This window comes from Chrysemys picta, unplaced genomic scaffold, assembly GCF_011386835.1.
Source record: "Chrysemys picta bellii isolate R12L10 unplaced genomic scaffold, ASM1138683v2 scaf314, whole genome shotgun sequence".
Classification (NCBI taxonomy): Eukaryota; Metazoa; Chordata; order Testudines; family Emydidae; genus Chrysemys; species Chrysemys picta.
The window spans coordinates 49,688-54,193 of record NW_027053021.1 but is presented as its reverse complement, the minus strand read 5'-3'; positions in this window follow the sequence as shown (position 1 = coordinate 54,193).

Here is a 4,506-nt window from a genome sequence, read left to right as displayed (position 1 = left end):
CTTGCATGGTGTCAAGTATCAGAGGGGTAGCCGTGTTAGTCTGAATCTGTAAAAAGCAACAGAGGGTCCTGTGGCACCTTTGAGACTAACAGAAGTACTGGGAGCATAAGCTTTCGTGGGTCAGAACCTCACTTCTTCAGATGCAAGTAATGGAAATCTCCAGAGGCAGGTATATATCAGTGTGGAGATAACGAGGTTAGTTCAATCAGGGAGGGTGAGGTGCTCTGCTAGCAGTTGAGGTGTGAACACCAAGGGAGGATAAACTGTTTTTGTAGTTGGATAGCCATTCACAGTCGTTGTTTAATCCTGATCTGATGGTGTCAAATTTGCAGATGAACTGAAGCTCAGCAGTTTCTCTTTGGAGTCTGGTCCTGAAGTTTTTTTGCTGTAAGATGGCTACCTTAACATCTGCTATTGTGTGGCCAGGGAGGTTGAAGTGTTCTCCTACAGGTTTTTGTATATTGCCATTCCTGATATCTGACTTGTGTCCATTTATCCTCTTGCGTAGTAACTGTCCAGTTTGGCCAATGTACATAGCAGAGGGGCATTGCATATCATAGGCTTCATCTATAGTACTGTCATAACTATAAAGGGAAGGGTAACAGCTGTCCTGTGTACAGTACTATAAAATCCCTCCTGGCCAGAGACTCCAAAATCCATTTCCCTGTAACCTGGCTGGCATCTGACCTAGAGGACCAATAAGGGGACAAGATTCTTTTAAATCTTGGGGGGGAGGGGAAGGCTTTTGTTTGTGTTCTTTGTTTTGGTTGTGCGTTCGCTCTCGGGACTGAGAGGGACCAGACATCGATCCAGGTTCTTCACATCTTTCTAAACAAGTCTCTCCTATTTCAAACTTGTAAGTAAATAGCCAGGCAAGGCGTGTTAGTTTTCCTTTGTTTTCTCAACTTGTAAATATACCTTTTACTAGAGTGTTTATCTTTGTTTGCTGTACTTTGAACCTAAAACTAAAGGGGAGTCCTCTGAGCTCTTTAAGTTTAATTACCCTTTAAGGTTATTTCCATACTGATTTTACAAAAATAATTTTTACCTTTTTCTTTAATTAAAAACGTTCTTTCTAAAAACCTAATTATCTTTTTCCTTGTTTTAAATCCAAGGGGGTTGGATCTGTATTCACCAGGAGTTGGTGGGAGAAAGAAGGGGGGATGGTTAATTTCTCCTTCTTTTAAAATCCCAGGGGGGTTGGAACTGTATTCACCAGGGAATTGGTGAAGGTCTCTCAAGGCTACCCAGGAAAGGAAATTAGCCTTGGAATGGTGGCAGCGAACCAGAGCTAAGCTGGTAGTAAAGCTTAAAAGTTTTCATGCAGGCCCCTTAACAACCTGTCAGAGACTCAAACGCCCCGAGGAATCAGGGGGAATTCAGGGCACCTGGAACCAGCAGCATTTCCACTCAGCACCTGCCCACCACTGAGGGATGAATTCACCACCTGAACACCAGAATGGAGTCTTCTTGTCCTTTCTAGTAACCTCCAGTGCCAACCCGCCTCCATGTAGGGTGAGCTCCTGCTACCTACCCCTCAGTGCCCTTGACCGCTGTTCCACCTCCAAACCACGGCTCAAGTTATCAGAACCCTCTTCTATACCCCCACCCAGGTTGGGAAGGGAGGCGGCTCTAGCATGTGGGACAGGAGGGATTCTGCCAAGAGTGAAGTAGGTTGCAGGGAGGTTGAGATCTTGCTCCAAGTCATCCCAGACACTAATGTGAAGCCACAGGATGGCAGCATCTAGTGTCAGTGGAGTCCAAGCACTATTTCAACCCCACAGTTTTGGATCAACTTCCCACAAGGGGAGGTGAAGAGCACCCCCAGCAACCCACACACACACACACCACTCCTGGTGGTGGGAGGGGAACAGGAGAAAGGACAAAAGAAGTAAGAGATGAAGAGAAAGGAAGGAGGGATGGAGGAAAAGGTAAAACGAAAAGGACAAACCCTAATGTCCTCAGTGATTCTACGGGACAAAATCCCAGGGAGGGAATAAAATTCTGCCATCTTAAACTACTGTTTTCCATGCCTAGAATTCAGCTGGCACCAGATCGATCAGACTGAGCAGGTTCCAAAACCACTTGGAGGCTATTACCTTCTAAAAAGAGACGTCTGTTTTCTAGTAAAATCAGTAAAAGGGAAGGAGAAAAATCGAAAGAGGCTCCTGCTCGCACTCACATATGTCAACCCTAACACTCTCTCAGTCCTGAAAGAGAGACCTCGAGAAGGAGACTTGCTGAAGCAAAGCCACAGGGGTCTCTGAGGTTTCCCTGGCCCTGTGCTCCTGTCCTGCCAGGCTGATGTCAGCATCTCTCTCGGAGGTCACCACCTCCCTAACACCTTTGACCAATAGGCTGACGTCCTGCAAAAGGCCTTTGTGATATCACTGCCACACCCACCCTTCCCCGGAAGTGCTAATGTCCTGCTGCTGGCCTGACACTTTGAAGGTTTGAGCTACTCTCTGTGGATTACCCCACTCAATGCCTGTTCATTCTAGGAAGCAAGCCGGCTAGACGGTAAAACATCAGAGGCTGCTCCCAATGCTACACTCAGTGTTTCCAAAATTAGGGGACTTTATGGCCAGAAGAGACCTTTAGAGCATCTCATCTAACCCCCTGCATATCATAGGCTTGCTGTATAGTACAATAGTTACTTTTTGGGCACACACATTCCAGAAAGGCATCTAGTCTTCCTTCAAAGACATCAAGAGATGGAGAATCCACCACTTTCCCTTTTAGTGAGTGCCAGGGGGCTCCATTTCCCCTTCCACTAGCTCCCCATTTACAGTGAGCCAGAGCAGTACCTGCAGCAGGGAGCGGGAGTTGCTGATGGCCTCAGAGGCACAGCCCCTGCAGTGTCTCAGGAATCTGGCACAAGTGCCGGATGATGTGGAGCTGGTGCATCACTTTGGCCGTGACGTCCTCCTGCTGCAAGGGAACGAGAACCTGTCAGAGACTCAAACGCCCCGAGGAATCAGCGGGAATTAAGGGCACCTGGAACCAGCACTACTTCCACCCATCACCTGCCCACCACTGAGGGATAAATTCACCTCCTGAACCCCAGAATGGAGTCTTCTTGTCCTTTCTAGTAACCTCCAGTGCCAACCCCGCTCCTTGAAGGATCAGCTCCTGCTATCTCCCCCTCAGTGCCCTTGACAGCTGTTCCACCTCCAAACCACAGCTCAAGTTATTAGTACCTTTGGACACAGACTGGCTAACCTAGTGAGGAGGGCTTTAAACTAGGTTCGACGGGGACAGGTGAGCAAAGCCCACAGGTAAGTGGGGAACATGGAGACCGGGGAGATGGGTCAAAAACGAGAGGGAGTGTGGGCTATATTGTCAGAGGGAAAGGAGGGTCAGGACAAAACTGGGAGGAAAGATCAAACCAGTATCTTAGATGCCTATATACAAATGCGAGAAGTATGGGCAATAAGCAGGAAGAACTGGAAGTGCTAATAAATAAATACAACTATGACATTGTTGGCATCACTGAAACTTGGTGGGATAATACACGTGATTGGAATGTTGGTGTGGATGGGTACAGCTTGCTCAGGAAGGATAGACAGGGGAAAAAGGGAGGAGGTGTTGCCTTGTATATTAAAAATGTACACACTTGGACTGAGGTAGAGATGGACATAGGAGACGGAAGTGTTGAGAGTCTCTGGGTTAGGCTAAAAGGGGTAAAAAACAAGGGAGATGTCATGCTAGGAGTCTACTACAGGCCACCTAACCAGGTGGAAGAGGTGGATGAGGCTTTTTTTAAGCAACTAACAAAATCATCCAAAGCCCAAGATTTGGTGGTGATGGGGGACTTCAACTATCCGGCTATATGTTGGGAAAATAACACAGCGGGGCACAGACTATCCAACAAATTCCTGGACTGCATTGGAGACAACTTTTTATTTCAGAAGGTTGAAAAAGCTACTGGGGGGAAGCTGTTCTAGACTTGATTTTAACAAATAGGGAGGAACTCGTTGAGAATTTGAAAGTAGAAGGCAGCCTGGGTGAAAGTGATCATGAAATCATAGAGTTTGCAATTCTAAGGAAGGGTAGAAGGGAGAACAGCAAAATAGAGACAATGGATTTCAGGAAGGCAGATTTTGGTAAGCTCAGAGAGCTGATAGGTAAGGTCCCATGGGAATCAAGACTGAGGGGAAAAACAACTGAGGAGAGTTGGCAGTTTTTCAAAGGGACACTATTAAGGGCCCAAAAGCAAGCTATTCCGCTGGTTAGGAAAGATAGAAAATGTGGCAAAAGACCACCTTGGCTTAACCATGAGATCTTGCATGATCTAAAAAATAAAAAGGAGTCATATCAAAAATGGAAACTGGGACAGATTACAAAGGATGAATATAGGCAAACAACACAGGAATGCAGGGGCAAGATTAGAAAGGCAAAGGCACAAAATGAGCTCAAACTAGCTACGGGAATAAAGGGAAACAAGAAGACTTTTTATCAATACATTAGAAGCAAGAGGAAGACCAAAGACAGGGTAGGCCCACT